This window comes from Leuciscus leuciscus, assembly GCF_965113295.1.
Source record: "Leuciscus leuciscus genome assembly, chromosome: 1".
NCBI classification, from domain to species: Eukaryota; Metazoa; Chordata; class Actinopteri; order Cypriniformes; family Leuciscidae; genus Leuciscus; species Leuciscus leuciscus.
In genome coordinates, this window is record NC_138725.1 from 38454750 (window position 1) to 38471932 (window position 17183).

Consider the following 17183-nt stretch of genomic DNA (forward strand, 5'->3'; position numbering starts at 1 on the left):
CGTACAGGTCCATCCTGCAGCATCTGCACACAGAAGTGTGTGTTTATTATATACTCTTAGATTTTATTATATTAAGAATTCAATAAACTGTACAATTCATGTTCAAAATAAGTGAAAGATATGAACCTTCTGCCCAGAGATGTAATTAGATAAATACATTTTAATAATTTATTTGCTTAGAAATGTAATTCTACCTTTTTCATTTTTCAGTGATGTGATGTAGAAATACACCATTACTGCAGTCATGATAAACATGAAGATCATCCATGAGGTTATATTGAGCAAATTTGAACCTATAAAAAGATTAGAATAGTTTAATTCAATAATCTGTTCAAAATAGTTTACTTGTCTTGGATATTTAAACCTGTAAATATCAAAGCAAAATCACTAAACGTGAATATAATCATGTAACAGAGAAACATCCCACAACTGAACCACAAATCAAACTTATGATTCACCCATAATATAGTTTATAGTTCTGACCCATAAATTCAGATTAGACTTTAACACTGACCTTTGAAACATTCAGATTTAACAGTTTTTTTTAACCCTAACCCTAATTGAAGGCTTTAAGGATTCAAAAATACTGGAACGGTATTCACTCATTGATCACACTGAACTATAGTCAGATGAATTCATCTCATACTCACTGCTTTTATCTTTGTTTATGTCCCTCAAACAGGAAAATGACAGAAAAAAGTACAGTGGGAAAATCATGCTGACATAAAAACCTAAAATCAGACAAACAACATTCATGTAAGATTTCCAGTAACCCTTTTCATTTTTTATTTTTTTTATTTTTTTTTATTACTGCTTTTCTCATTTGTGAATATTTTCCTTTTTACTCCTCATAAATGGCACAGATGTGATAAAGTGTCACTGACCTCCACTGGCGGCTCCAAAAGCGATGAACAGGAGGGTGAATTGTAACGAAGGCAGAATGAAAAAGCTGAACTGAGCTACATCAGTTACTTTATCCCATATCCATTCCCATATCTCTCCACCACACGGCATCTCCATGTTTTTAGTAAATACTAGAAAATGAAAAATACATTCATTCAAATGTTTTCTTCACTTCTGCCTTAGATCTAATTATTTATAACGGGGATAGTAATATATATATATATATACACATTAGCATTAAGTCATCATTATTCTACAGGAATTACTATACATGAAAATCAGCTAACAAGGGACGTCCACCGGACTTTTCGAACGTCCCCTTACCCAGCGGGCACCTTGATGTCAAAATTACGTCACGAAATAGGTCAAAAATGAAAGTCATATTGACGTCAAAGTGTTGATGTCAATTTGATGTCAAGATTTTGACCTAGAGCTGCTGATGTCATTTTGCCCAAAAAAAAAAAAAAAGGTGAAATGCATGGCCGTACACTTATTACCAGCTTCACTTAAAACTAACCAGATTTACTTTATTTAATTTCCATTTTAATGAAATCATATTTTGCATTTTAAAGTCACCATGATGGTGGTCAGCGTTTGCTTTAGTTGTGCTCTTGACCCTTGACTCTCTAATATAAAATATTTTCTGGCTGCTATAATTGTGTGTTTATAAAGCACATTTATTGTAGCTAAAAAAAGCCATGAGAAATTAAGATCAGGTGATGTTGGCTGTTTATTGATGATGATGATCATCATGTAATTTCCTGAATCCCTGATCATTTTCAGTGTCTAATGCTTTGATTATGTGGTTTTAATGTTGTTTTATAATAGAAGCCATTTAATTTTACAGCATAAGAGCAATGTTGTTTATCAAATAATAGAAAGGATTTTAAAAACATTTAGTGCATTAGACTTTTTCCTCTACATTATTACTTAGCCATCAAGAATCAGTGTATGACTCTCAACAATGGTGACAATCAATGAAAGGCTTCATGCAGTGCATTCTGGGTACCACCAATCAAAACTCACCCATATCTCCCAGCATGCTGTAACGTCTGGACCAATCAGACACACACAAATTATTCATTTATTTACTGAATAATCCAGCAAACTCACTCTCCCAACAAATGCCTGTGAAACTTCCCCAAAAAACTAACATCCCAAATTAAGCTAACACACTGGCAGGACGCGGTGTCTTGTTACAAGACACACATTTTTTTTTTTACGATCCAAAAGAATGTCCAGGAAGCTGTGACTCTTACTTAATTCTCACTGAGAAGGAGAAATAAACCCTGTTAATTCTATAACCATTTGAGAAATGTGTAAACATGCATCTAATTTTCCGATCTCATGATTTTCCTTTAATGTGGTTGTCTTTTGTATTCTTGTAAACTCTATTGGGTTCATATTTCAGACTTTGGATAATATGGTTAACCAAATCAAATGTGTGGCATTTTTGGTATCTATAAACTCCAATCTTCATCCCCGTTTTGTTAATTTACATTACATTCTTCTAACTTTGTGACGCATTAGTATTATAAGCATCTTAAAGATTCTTGTGTTAAACATCCAATCAAATTGCATGTTCAAAGGGACAATAGGTCGTAAAAATTTCCCTCCAAAGGTAAATCTTCACATTGGCTCACACAGCTCCAGAGGTTGTGCCATCTTCATGCTTTAACACTAGAACTCCCAAGGCGGTCATTTTGACCGTTTTTAAATTTTACAGTGTAATAACTTAGTTAAAATAAAATAAATGTGGCTGTAGGACTAAATATGTGTATCTTTAATTCTGACACTGTTATTTTATTAAAATCACAAAAAAACAAAAAAGTTCTGACTATTTCTACCTAGAATGACCATGACGGTAATTTTGACCGCACGCATTATAGATATCATAAGTCCGTTACATTGCAAGTTTCGCGGAGGGACTTCATCACACGACTGGCGAGCGAACTTTGCTCCGACCACATGGAATCAAAAGCCATACAACTGGAGGAACTGCAAACAAAATAAAACCAAGGAGACATGTGCCAAATGTCACAAAGTGGTGTGTGGGAGCTGCAGGGCGGTGTTTACCTGTGTGGAATGTGCGTAAGCGTCAATGATGCGGGGTGTTTGCGCCGTTCAAATGGGCAGTTAACCTGATTTTGCCCGTTAATATTTTTTGTTCACTGAAACTAATCGTTCTAAAGCAGTTTGTTTTCTTGTTTAGCTAATGTTCATGTTTTTTCTTAGCCTGTTTGTGTGTGTAAAGCTACTTTGTGCTGCATAGTGTGGTTTTGTCTGCGAGAGAGTGTGTGTGTGTGAGTGTGTGTGTGTGTTTATCTGTGTCTGTGACAGAGAGTGTTTGTGTGTTTGTGTGTGTGTTTGTGAGAGAGTGTGTTTGAAAGTGTGTGTGTATTGATCTGGCTAAGTCACAGTCAATGACAGAGTTGAATTGTAAATTTTTTAATTGATTGAAGCGCTCACACTTCAGATTTATCCATTTTTTAAATTTATTTTTATGTTTCTGTTATTAGTGGTATGTTTGAGAAATCAGGGGCCCTCTGATCTTCCAAGCACTCCAATAATAATCAGAAAGTTTAAACATTTTGAAATTTAATAGCAGGTCTGTCTCTGCTTTGTAATTTGCATCATTGACTTGTGACTGTAGCCATTCATATGTATATTTCAGTGTTTACCCATGAGTTGGCAGTGTGTGTTGTGAATAGCGTATGCTATGTGTGTCTCTTTTAGACTGTCATCATGGGATCGTCTTTACCATCCTATGTGTGTGAAGCTACCTGAATCTGTTAGTGTGGCGATGGACAATAGATCTTTAGTGAAGTGACACTTTTGGACTCTACATCATCTTTATCTTCTTATGATGTGTAGTGTGGGAGGTGTGTGTTCAGTGTTCATGTCTAGGAGATGGGTGGAATATAATCTATAACAATTGTGTTGCAAATTTAAACTGGGAGGCCATATTTACACAGTGATGTACTATTGTGAGATGTGAATGGCCTCTTGAAGTGTCTTTTCACCCACCTCCCGAGTCTCAGGTTATGTTCTATCAATCCCGCTGTCCTGGATTTGCTCCAGGTGGGCTCCTGCCCCTCCTGGCATCTGTCTTCCGAGGAATTTGCAGAAGTAAGCCTGAGACAGAAAACAGAGGAGAGCGAACCACAGATAATTCTAATATTTCGAAAACATTAAATTCAGACGTGTGGAATTCTTTTACTTGTTCCATTATCATGTCAGTTGCAATTTTAATTCCAGATGTCACATGAAACCGAGTTTCATTGACCAAGTCTGAATTGATGCTGTTGTTTCAGTGTGTTGTGACACCTGAAGCTGTTTTTCCAGTTCAGCCTTCAGTCCACTGCATGTGCAATGCTCATTGCTTTCTCTCATTACAGCCAGATCTGTGGGTTAGCATTTGCTGTTTATGGTGTCGTTCACACATTTTAGTTCATGCAGATATTTCTCGACCTGCAAAAAACTGTGGTACTTCTGTCTGCTGTTTAGCATTTCACACCCTCCTCGTAAATGTACTTCTCTGATTAGATTACATTTTAGTTGTTGCACAATTTGGTTTGCTATTACCTGTGCCACAATTCTAGCCGTGTTTTCTAATGGTGAAAAATAAAGGCATACCCCTCCCCTTTTTTTTGGCACTGGGTAGCACACAAATGAAATTCTGTTTTAGAAATTCAATTTTAATGACGAAAGTCACACTTCTCCAATTAATGCTCTGCTTGGCGATTTTAATATAATGTATATTATAATTCGAGTTATAATACAATTATATTATATTTAAGAATATAAATTAAATTATTGTTTCTTCTCTCTGAAGAGTCTCTGGAACGGCTTATTTGTTAAAGTGTTCATTTTTCAAAAGACGATTTATTTTAGATTTGGCCCTGTAGTCGCAGCCGTACTGGCCAGTGCATTGTATGTGCAACACAGGTCAGGCTGAAAGCCAATGAGGGACTCTGTCATTGTTAACACTCAATGAACCGCCAGCACATGCTAAACACATGGTCAAGTGTCTGCTATTTATCATGTCAATACATTTGAATATTAAAAGGCTTTTTGGCTCAGGGCTGATACTAGGTTTCAAGTACCTTTTCTTCTCATTTAGTCTTTTTAAATGGCCATTATAACGTTTGATTCTTCTATTTACTCTTACTTTATATTTTTCCGTTTATAGATAAGGAAACTATATCGCTTTGCAGTCCTTCTCCTAAGGATGCACGGCACAAGTGGTCAGTCCCGAAGATCAGAAGCTGAGGCAATGGCTAAATATCTAGGATGTTGCCGTAATCCCAACGCGCAACAATCAAAGATATATTCAATAGCCCCCTTGGATGCCTTCAGGAAATAATTCAATCGTTTTACTTTAGTAGGTTTTTGCCACCATTAAAGACGCCAGCAGATCAACTTTACTTCTCTTTAATAGCTTTGGATTAGCCAAGCCCGTGATTGTTCACGTACACTTCTCTAAAGTAACATTAAATTAGAACAGAAGTCATCGGAAGCGTCCATGCTAGGTTGACCAACCAGCACCTTGCTAATTCTAGACGGACTAACCCATCCTCTCATCCAAGTAGCCCACACACTTCCTGATATCAGTTATTAGCCGTCGCTAATCTCTGACGCAACCTTGTGGTAATATACGAATCCGGTAATCTATTTTGGTAAAAACAAATCTCAGAGTAATTCAGAATAAATTCAAACGTGACAATATTTCGTCCTTAAATATGAAAAGGTTTTTGTTTCAGGATTAATGAGATGCGTTCGCTGTTTCTGATTTTCCGATTTCTTTGTCTTGTGATTTACATTGTAGCCACATGGCAATCCTATGCTCCTGTTATGGTTTTACTGCAGCTATATCAAAAATAGCAGAGTTTTCTACCAAGGAGACAAACAAATTCAACAAACACACTTGATATTTAATCCAGTTTACACAAGACACGTGGCCTAGCATGCATGGCATCTACAACCTTTTACCTAAGTGTTTTATACAACACTTACAGTAAAGCAATCTTGTGTTTTTAAAGAATAAACTCAACTAGCCTATGTGCACATTTTCGTAGCACAAACAACTATAAAGTGTGTTCTATGTGCACGATGTGTTAAGCACAATTTCAAATTTGAAAATTCACAGAATTATTGCATACTTTTTAATCCCATCGGTGTTAGAGTTTAAGCTTTTAAATGCAATCTAGAGTTCGTCAAGATTAGTTTTTTTTTTTTTTTTTTTTATGTGGCTTTTGGGCCTACCGGTCAGCCAGTGACACAAAAGGGTTAAGCGTTTTGAAAGCAACATGAACAATAGCATTTATCATTAGCCTTGGGCTTAGCATGGCTTAGCATTGACAATAGCATTTAGCATTAGCCTGTACATCATATCATCCTGTTTTCCCAAAATTTGCTTTTCATAAACAATGCATCGATCTGCCTCTTCGTTTATCCAATTACATGTTTCCCGATCGTTTACAGACTTAGATTTCTGTAAGACTGTTGTTTGCTCATTCTCATCACGTTTTGCTAGTGTTTAAACAAAGCCAATACAACAATGGAGAAAACATGCGGCTAATTTTAAAACTTTTAGGCTTTACTTTTTCAAATCTTCATCGAGTTATTCATTATTTGGAAGATGTTATTCTCACTTTAGGTTTCGTTTCCTGTTGCTTAGGCAAAACAAGGATATCTTTAAAATCTAATGCACAAGGGTTTTTATTCTTCATCTGACTGCCGCATCACGTTCTAAACAAAGGGCTTTAATTCCGACCCGTAAACAATGCAAAAATTTCTTCAACACTTCTATAAAGGGCAGAAAAAGTTTACTTACCATCGCGGCGGAAGAAAGAGAAGATGTTCAAACCTCGTGCTGATTTCAGAATCCCAAATACTTGCTTGAAAAGACATTTCTCGTGAAACTGTTTTGAGATCACGTCCGAGGTCACCATTTTGTAAGGCCCGCTATATTAGTCCAATCTCCGGTTCGCCAATACACGGGGAAGGTTATCACGTGTTCTGTCCTCACTCATGCAAAGTATTGGTTGGATAAATTTGTAATACATTAATCATATGTATTTACTCGTTAATTCATCTGACTCCATAAATTAAAGGTTTTAATAATATCTGTGCCTCACTAAAAGTGAGCGAATGTTTGACTATTCCTTTTAACTATTAAATAAACAATGTCAAAATCAGTTGGAATAATCACATTGTAGCAATTTAATATTTCAGATATCAGAGATCAATTCCACAATCAATTCAAATATCTAGAGCATGGTTATACATTGGTTACACCAAAGAATCTTACCCAGCTTGTACCTGAGATAGAGAGAGAGAGGGAGAGAGAAAGACCACCTACTCCATTCGTACCCAGCCAAGAAGAAAACCCGAGAGCGCCAGAACACCTTCCTTTATCCTCCTTTGACCAGGTGATATGGGGGATGGGGGACACCACCCTCAAATGGCTTCTATCCCACAGAAGGGGGGTTGCCTTATCTGGCCTTATCTCTAAACCAGTTCTCTTACGAGAGGTTCTCTCGTATTGCGTAAGTAGCTTACGCTGCGGGAAAAGTCATCTTTCTCGAGATATGAAGCCAAAAAATTATCCTTAATTTTTATAAATTTGTCAACGCAGTGCAGCAGCACGCAGACCTAGAGCAGGCTAACTAGCGTGCTCATTGGCTGCCCTGCCGCAACTGCAGCAGCCTACCAGTGAGCCTGGCGTGACGTCACGCCCAATGGGAGCGCTCAGCGCCCCCACGCGTCACGGCCCGTAAGAGGGGCGTGTCTTAGCTTATAAAAGGAGGCTCGGAGGCTGCTTTCTCTGATTTTTGTCTCTTCAGCGAAGCTCTCCGCATCGCTGAACTCTGAGGAAGCCGCCGTCGAATCTAGCGACCTGCAAGCCGAGGTTTCGCCTGAGGAAGCCGGCCGTCTTCGCCGCCTTCAGCGTCCCTGCCTGCTTCGCTATCCGGCGATTATATCCTTTCTATTATTACTGTACAAATGCCTTGCATTTCTTGTAAAGCTCCGCTCAGCGACAGAGACCGCCACGTTATCTGCGTTCTCTGCCTGGGTCCGGACCACGCAGCCATCGCCCTCTCTACAGGCGGCTGCGAACTGTGCGAAGAACTGCCGATGTCGACCCTGCGGGCTCGACTCGCCTTGTTCGACGCCCCCGCTGTCTCTCCGTCTGCCTCCACCGGGCCGCGTAAGAAGAAACGCCGCTCTCAGAGGCCACCGGAACCTGCAGCAGTAGCTGAGCGCTCGCCGGAGCCCCTCCCGCGAGCCTCGCTATCCCCTTCTCCTCCTCTCCTTCCCGACGCGCAGCGGCCGGCCTTTGCCCGCACTGCCGTCGCCTCAGAGGATGAAGCGGACCACGCTGCTATCGCAGACAGCTGCTCAATCCTTGCCTCGGACAGCGAGGAGTGGTCGGGTTCTCACCGCTCCTCATCCTCAACACAGGAGTCTAGCCGGTCCCGCTCCAGTGTCGACGCGGAACTTCTCCGCCTCCTCACTAAAGCGGTCGAACAACTGGGACTCGACTGGTCCCCACCAAGGGCGCCCGCGCCCAACAGGCTCAATGGGTGTTTTCTGCCTAGCCGCCGCCAAGCGCCTGCCTCTAGGTCAGCACCCTTCCTGCCCGAGCTCCACGCTGAGCTCTCTAAGTCGTGGAATGCCCCGTTCTCCGCTAGACTCCGCTCTCCGGCCTCTTCGACTCTCTCCCAGGTGGACGGAGCCGCCGAGAAGGGATACACACAAATTCCCCCGGTTGAGGAAGCTGTGGCAACGCACCTTTGCCCGCCATCCGCCAGATGGCGCTCAAAGTCTGCCCTGCCGTCCAAGGCCTGCAGGACCACTTCCGCCCTCGTCGGCTGCGCCTTCGCTGCCGCCGGCCAGGCCGCTTCCGCCCTGCACTCCATGGCTGTGCTTCAGATCCTCCAGGCCGATCTCCTCCGTGAGCTGGACGAGAAAGGCCCGGATCCAGATGCTTTGACGGACCTGCGCAGCGCGACAGACCTCTCGCTTCGCGCCACCAAGTCCGCTGCACAAGCCATCGGAAGATCTATGGCCTCGCTCACCGTCACCGAAAGGCACCTTTGGCTGACGCTGGCGGATATGAGCGAATCCGAGCGCTCCGTTTTCCTTAACGCCCCGCTCTCTCCCTCCGGTCTCTTTGGCCCAGCGGTCAGCGGGATCGTCGAGCATTTCTCGGAGGTACAGAAGGCGTCGCAGGCTATGAATCTCTTCCTGCCCCGCCGCTCGAGCTCCTCTTTAGGCCGCTCTCAGCAGCCTCCTGCACGCAGCTCGTCACAGCGCTCTGCTCAGCCTCCTCCCTCGCAGCGACGACAGGGCGGCCGCCCTAGATCGCGCTCAACCAGCCGCCACAGACCGCCTCCCCCCCGGGGACCCCGGTCCAAGATAGCGCTGAAACCTGAGCCCGCGAAGTCCTCCTAGCAGCCGCAAGGAGGAAAAGATGGCCGAGTCCCGCCGCGGCCGGACCGCCATCAAAGCGCCCAGCTCTGTCAGTCCCCTTAGAAAAGGCTACTGCAGCAGCTTACATCGCAGCCAACGAGCCAGTAACACAACTCGCTCGCCTGCACACAAACGCCGTTTTCACGGCGACCCAGAGAAATCTCAGAAAGAGTATTGTTTCGGGTTTCCCGGCTCACGCCGAAGGTGTCATGAGTGTAGAATATGTGCCCACACCCCTGTGTTCACCACTACACACAAACACGATCTCCCCAGTAACGCTCACAGAGCGCACTCTCATAAAGCGGGCACGCGCCGCTCGAGTGCTAAGTGTAGAGAATGTGCCCACAATTCTGTGCCCACACCTACCCACTGCCCGCTCTGTCACACAGTTATCCCGGGACGCAGATCCTCTGAAGCTCCCAAACACTGGCTGTGTTGCGAATGTAAGCTCTGTGCCCGCTCACGAGCGTGCGCGCTTACTAACAAACGCGTTTACCCCCATGCCGCTCTCGTGCCACGGGTTTATAGCAACAAAATGTGCTCCGTCCACAGCGACCGAGCCGTTGCGTGCTGTACAGCCGGTCACCACTGTCTGCGAGCCCCCGTATTCGAGCACCGGCGGCGCGCGCGCCGCCCCATCTTCTCTGATACAGGTTCCCCATCCCGCGCAGCGCGGCGATCTGAACCCAGAGACCATTCCACCCCTAGCAATGCGTGCGAAAGCATGGCAGGCTATCCAGGGCGTGTCAGAATGGGTGCTGAGTACTATAATGCACGGCTATTCGCTTCAATTCGCTCGCCGTCCACCGCGCTTTTTAGCACGGACCGAGACGAGAGTGAACAAAGAAGTGGCGCATCTGCTTCAGGCAGAAATAGCAAAGCTGCTGCACAAGGGGGCTATAGAACAGGTGCATCCTTCTCTGAGCGAGTCGGGCTTTTACAGCCGTTATTTCCTCGTACCCAAGAAGGACGGAGCGCTAAGACCTATTTTAGATCTGAGACATTTGAACAAAGCTCTCATGAGACGGCCGTTCAAAATGATTACAACCAAGCAAATTCTCGCGCAAATTCGCCCGGGAGACTGGTTTATCTCTCTCGATCTGAAGGACGCATATTTTCAGATCCAGATAACACCCCGTCACAGGCCATTCTTGAGATTCGCCTTCGACGGTCGGGTTTATCAGTACACCGTCCTGCCGTTCGGTCTATCTTTGGCACCCCGTACATTTACGAAGTGCATGGACGCGGCTCTCTCTCCCCTGAGAAGGCAGGGGATGCGGATACTGAACTATCTGGACGATTGGCTAATTCTGGCGCAGTCAGAGACAGAGCTTTTGTCTCACAGAACAGCGCTTCTCAGCCATCTGGAAAGCCTGGGTCTCTCAGTCAACTGGACCAAGAGCTCACTACTGCCCCGTCAGTCAATTTCCTTTCTCGGGATAGAACTGGACTCGGTGGCTATGACGGCCAGATTGTAAGAGCAGCGCGCGCGCCGCATTCGACATCTCGCCGCGTCTTTCCGGACGGGCAGTCAGGCTCCGTTGAGGACATTCCAGCGAATCCTGGGGCATATGGCTTCAGCTGCAGCGGTGCTCCAGCTGGGCTTACTGCGCATGCGCCCGCTTCAACGCTGGCTGAAAGCGCGAGTGCCTCACCGAGCCTGGACTGCCGGCAGCCTGCGAGTCAGGGTGAATCAGGGCTGTGTTTCAGCCCTCCAGCCCTGGCTGGCGGCCGAATGGTATCGCACAGGAGTGACGATGGGTGCTGTCTCACACCGGAAAGTTGTCTCGACAGACGCGTCCAACCGAGGTTGGGGAGCGCTCTTCGAGGGCAGACCGGTCTTTGGCCATTGGTCAGACCAGGAGAGTCGCCTTCACATAAACTGTCTAGAGATGCTGGCGGTCGAGAACGCGCTCAAGCACTTCCTCCCATACCTACAGGGTCACCATGTACTAGTCCGTACGGACAACACGTCAGTGGTGGCCTATGTGAACCGTCAAGGCGGTGTCAGATCCAAAAGGCTCTGCACCCTGGCGGAACGCCTCCTTGTGTGGGCTCAGCACTCACTGCGCTCGCTGAGAGCCGCGCACGTGCCGGGTCGCCTGAACGAGGGTCCAGACAGACTGTCCAGGGACAACGTTCCCCTGGGGGAATGGCCCGCTATACGCTTTTCCCCCGGTCTCTCTGTTGCCACAAGTCATCAGGAGAATCAGGGAAGCGCGCCACACGGTGCTCCTCATAGCCCCGTATTGGGAGAATCAGACATGGTTCCCGGATTTAATACGGCTGGCAGACACAGCTCCCTGGCCGATACCGGTGAGAAGAGACCTTCTCTCTCAAGCCCGCGGCTCGATCTTGCATCCTCATCCAGAGCGCTGGTCTCTGCATGCATGGACGCTCTACGAGGCGGCTCTATGCGTCTAAATGGTCTGTGTTTAATAAATGGTGCACCGCCAAAGGGCTGGATCCACAAGCATGTGGAGTGTCGCGTGTGCTTTGTTTCCTCCAAGAGCTGCTGGACTTGGGCAGGTCCCCATCCACGCTCAAAGTATATGTTGCGGCCATCTCAGCTTTCGCCGACTCGGCGCTGGGCCGCGCATTAGGGAGAAACGAATACATCATCCGCTTCCTGAGAGGAGCTAGGAGGATGAACCCCCCGCGACCCCCTTCGGTTCCTATTTGGGATCTTTCCCTGGTCTTACAGGCCATGAAAGCGCATCCCTTTGAACCCATGGAAACCGTGGACATGAAATACCTCACGCTCAAAACCGTTTTTCTGATAGCTTTGTCTTCAGTCAAACGTGTGGGTGACCTTCATGCGTTATCAGTTAACGCCTCATGCCTGGAGTTCGGACCTAATGACTCTAAAGTCATTCTCAGACCAAGGCATGGTTACGTCCCTAAAGTTTTGGACACACCCTTCAGAGCACAGGTCATTTCCCTCTCAGCTTTGCCGGCAACCGGCAGCGAGGTTGACAGTAACCTCCTTTGCCCTGTCAGAGCACTGAGATACTATGTTACGCGCTCCGCCGCCGCCAGGCGCTCGGAGCAGCTTTTCGTTTCGTTTGGTGGGCGCACTAAGGGTCTCGCCGCCTCGAAACACAGTCTGTCCAGATGGATAGTGGACGCTATCGCAGCTGCTTACGTCTAAAGACCTGCAGTGCCCCCTGGGCATCAGAGCCCACTCTACCAGAGGCATGGCCTCGTCGTGGGCTTGGTCTAGTGGAATTTCCATTCATGACATTTGTACGGCGGCGGGCTGGGCCTCCCCCTCTACATTTGTTAGATTTTACAATCTGGAAGTTCCCGCCCTGCAGGCTAAACTTTTATCAGTCTAAATCTCGCGTAGGCCGGCCCACTTCTGTGCGCGGGCTACTGTTGTTGATTTAGCTCTCCTGGTTGAGCTGTACCATACAAGGGTTTGTCAGTCAGACCGGCTGCGCCGCTCTGTGTGCCCTATTGTGTGCTTGTCTACTCGCGCTAGCCATCATATTGGCCGCCTGGCTCACACTATTTGTGTTCCCCGGACTTCCCTGGGACTCATTCAGTGGATGCTGGGCGCGCACGGCGTTGACAAGGGAGTTCCCGCAGCGTAAGCTACTTACGCAATACGAGAGAACCTCTCGTAAGAGAACGTATCGGTTACCTAACGTAACCTCTGTTCTCTCTAGACGAGGGAACGAGTATTGCGTAACCTGCCGTGCTCGCGCCACGAGCTCTTTCGCTTCAAGCGACAAAAACCAGAGAAAGCAGCCTCCGAGCCTCCTTTTATAAGCTAAGACACGCCCCTCTTACGGGCCGTGACGCGTGGGGGCGCTGAGCGCTCCCATTGGGCGTGACGTCACGCCAGGCTCACTGGTAGGCTGCTGCAGTTGCGGCAGGGCAGCCAATGAGCACGCTAGTTAGCCTGCTCTAGGTCTGCGTGCTGCTGCACTGCGTTGACAAATTTATAAAAATTAAGGATAATTTTTTGGCTTCATATCTCGAGAAAGATGACTTTTCCCGCAGCGTAAGCTACTTACGCAATACTCGTTCCCTCTTCTAGAGAGAACAGAGGTTACGTTAGGTAACCGATACGTTTTCTCTAAACTTCTCTAAACCTTATTACCTTTTATTTGATCTATCTGGATATGAGATATCTGTACCACTCACTTTGAGACATTTCAAATGACACCAAAAACATAACAGTCAATGTTAAATATTCACATTAAACCATGTTCTTGTGTGAGTTCTTAGTTTCTGAGAGGAAGAAAGGCTGTATATGGGGGAGGTCGAATGCTAATGAGCCAGCAGGGAAGACTTTAGGACTTTGACCTGTCACCGCTACGCATTGCCTACCTTTTTTTTATTAACCTCGCCAAATTTGACAAGATTATTGAAAATGATTGTGTTACAGAGAAGATATACAGAAACCAGTTGAATTTAATACAGTGATTTATTACAAACTTATTGTGTTTACTTACATAGCTACATAATTGCATATTACTTTAGGATTAATGTTTTAAATATAGCTTAAAATTTGAATACAGCAACATCTCCATCAGCGATAGGTAACGTTGTTTCTAGAGTGCCGCTGTCCTGCAGAGTTTAGCGTCAACTCCGATTAAAAACCTCACCTGTCTTAAATATCCTAAAGACGATGATTAGCTGGTTCAGGTGTGTTTGATTAGGGTTGGAGGAGCTAAACTCTGCACCCAGGACCGACATTACCCATCCTTGTTATTGATTAAATATGAAAGTAAAACGGCCAGTAGGTGGTGGCAAGTTACTGCTCGGAGAAGATCGACGCTCGCGGTGCCAGGTCCAGTGCATTAGAGGTGAATGATGGATCATCAGACAGGCATAACTGTAACAGGTCATCGTTAGGATGACGAATTTAACGATACCATATTGCCAGGTATACGTATATACCGGCAACAGGTTGAGTTGCAGGCACACATGCAGTTTAAAGGTGTCCTGCCACGGACATTTTTTTGCCAACTGAGTTGATGGTCATCTTCCCCTGTATAACAAGTAAGCATCAGTAGCCACGAGTCGCATTGGTGTGACGTCAACTCCCCTCTTCGATTGATTGGCTAGAGGAGTAGCTGTCAATCTAGAACTAGTGGACCAATGGTGACGCTTAAGCCCACCCTAATTTACATGAAACTCGAACTGCAACATTTGGGAAAGCAAGCGCAGAACATAGAAAGAAGAGCGAAGAGAAAACAGCACAAGCGTACAAAAGAGTAAAATATGAGCAGAAAATGCAAGAAAGCAAAGCACAAAGAACACAGTAATAAAACCAAGGAAAACATACTTTTTAAGAAAGCATGACCATAAGTTTAAGTTTTCTGCAAAATAACTTTTAATGTGTTTAAAGTTTTTATTCATGCTTGTTATTTCTTGATTCACACTTATTATATTTTGATACGTGACCACGTTGTTTGCTATTCTTATCATTTTGCATTCTATTTTTTTCAGTTTGTGCAGTATATTTTTATATGTGTTTTTAAATTTTTGATTCACGCTTATTATTTTTTTATTCATGACCGCTATATATTTGGCGGGAATTTGATCCCATAGACTCCGCCCCATGATTATTTAGCGGGCCTTATAAAGGGCATTTCCAGAGTGGTAGGATATGGCGTCATCCTTGCGTTCATCTGGGTGTCATGGTTGCTGGTGCTCACTTGCTCTGTGTGAGCTGACTTTTCCGCGCAGCTGGTGTCTGTGTGGAGGTACGGAGCGTACTGCTCGAGGGTTTTTGTTCCTCTACATTGCTGCTGTAGGTCCAGTGTAGAAAAGGGAACTGATCGCACGTATAACCGGGCGTGCTGTGAGTGACTGCTACTTTACTGCTCGGTGCGTGACTCGGTAGGTCCATTGTATTGTGTATATGTGGGCGTGGGACTGTATTTATTTTGTAATTGTATGACGCGTGAATTCCTCTGTGTAGTAAATGGGATGAGGGAATGGTCTGCCGGATATTCGAACGGAAGTCTGGCCGATCGGTATGTAAACCCAGGGCCGTCCATACGCTGATTTCACGCAGCCGTTATTTTGAAATCGAAAGCGAGGCTCCGGTGGGAAGAAAACCGGAAGTGTCGCCTTTAATCACAGGAGAGTCGTGAATGCGATGGCGTATTGTTGTGTTTAATGATGGTGTGTCAATTCTAAAAATGTACATACATTTCTTTCATACTTTAGACTATATACAGTGAAATTCATTTATAAATAAAATATTTTTTTTAATATATAATTCAGAATGTAAAAAAAGAAGCAGGAATGAACTATATACATATCCTATATTGAATATTAACATCCAATAGTGTAAATCGCGGCAGCAGTTTCAGGTTGGTAATCCAAGGCATTGTTGTTTATCTTTACTTCCGGGGTTCTTCCCACCGGAGCCTCACTTTCGATTTCAAAATGGCGGCTGCGTGAAATCAGCGTATTCTCTTGCTGTAGAATCACAACAATAAAACAAAATGAATGACATACTACCCGTATAAACCTCACACATAATCAATGAGCTAAGCCACTACATGATGATTATACTCTTATCATCAATCAGCTTACAGCATCTGATTATATTTTCTCTTGCTGTTCTCGCCATAACAAACAGACACAGCTGCCTGAGAAAAATTAATGTTAAAAAGTCAAGAGCCTGACTAAAGCACACACTGATCGCCACAATGGTAACATCAAATCAAACTATTACTTTCAAATAAGTAATCAACATCTAAACCTCTGTTAATTCTCAATAAGAACTTCTGTAGACGTCTGACATAAATAAAGTCAGTCTGGTTACTAATAAGTGAAGCTGGTAATGCTGTTTGTGGAGTTGTTTAATCAGATCTTGAGAGATGCAATGTATTTTATCTTCAGTTGATTTCATCCAAGGCTGTGGCTGGAAGTAGTTCTTGTGTTTCTCTTTCCTTCAGTGATTCTGCTTGTTAACAGCAGGTGTTCATCAATAATGCACTATCATTATTCAATCACTTAATTATCTCATTACCTCCAACACTGATTCAGTGTTACATTAAACAGCCTGTACTGTGCACACTAAGCAGTGTTCATTTCATCTGGGCAAACCCATGTGGGGCCTACATGGAAACCGAGGACAAAACTGGCTGGGTCCCAGTTAGATAGCCCAGGTCAAACCCATTTGGGCCCCACATGGCTGTGCTGGCTGGGATGTGTTACGTTCCTCTCCCAGTCTAGGGGACAGCGCCTTAATTCATAATTGCGCTCTATAGTCTTATTGCTACATTATCATGGAAAATGTTCAGAGAATTTAAAAATTGTGATTTACAGGCCATGTAAAATCATGAAAATAAATAATTAAAAAACTTTTACAAATATTCAACTTTTGTAGTAAAATATGGAATAATTCTGCCTAGCTCCTAGTATTTTATCAATATCCGCATTGTAGGCCTACTTGTTGGCCTCATGAAGTCATAAATTATGTACAGCTTGCAGAATCTGCTAAATTCAATAATTTGTCTTTTTCTCATAAATAAGATTAATCATAAATTAGGCTACATCTTTATTTAGCACTGCAACAAATATTTATTAACAGATGTTTACATATAGCCTAGTCCACAAGATATATCCTAATAAATCTGCATTTACACAAAGTTCAAACGTTTGATCTGATTCTCAGTACTACGTGTCATTACCTTGATAATGCATTAAAGTCCCATGTTTGCCATGTACACCTGTTCTGCTCACAGTTCTTCAGAAAAATCCTCCAGGATTGTTGGCTTTCCAGCATCTTCTGCATGATTTCACTCTTTCCAGCAGTGACTGTATGATTT

The 17183-nt window shown here is 44.4% G+C and overlaps 1 protein-coding gene across 3 annotated transcripts in view; it reads right to left on the reverse strand.

Moving 5' to 3' along the window:
• LOC309506898 (uncharacterized protein) overlaps positions 1-17183 on the reverse strand; it is a 136402-nt gene that overhangs the window by 20383 nt on the left and 98836 nt on the right. The gene's annotated exons all lie outside the window — the stretch shown is intronic.